Genomic DNA, 277 nt, shown 5'->3' on the forward strand with positions numbered 1-277 from the left:
GAGAAGAAGCTAAAAGAAGCAGAGGAAGTGTTAAATGTTTGAAGCGCCTCCTCTTAGCAGTCACATTCTCTCTAGCAACTAATCAGCCCGTTAGTTGCTGGTGCATTTTAACTTTATCACCTCTTCACTCATGTTTCTGCAAGGTAGTAGTTGTGTGCATCCAAAATCCTAGCGTGCTGCTTAACACTAATCACACTGCTGTAGTCAATGGTTTACTTCCTGTCTGTTGGAAAGTGTTTAAAATGAATTGCTATAATAAAAAGACAATATTTCAACT

The sequence above is a fragment of the Poecilia formosa genome, unplaced genomic scaffold (genome assembly GCF_000485575.1).
Source record: "Poecilia formosa unplaced genomic scaffold, Poecilia_formosa-5.1.2 Scaffold2, whole genome shotgun sequence".
Lineage (NCBI taxonomy): Eukaryota > Metazoa > Chordata > Actinopteri > Cyprinodontiformes > Poeciliidae > Poecilia > Poecilia formosa.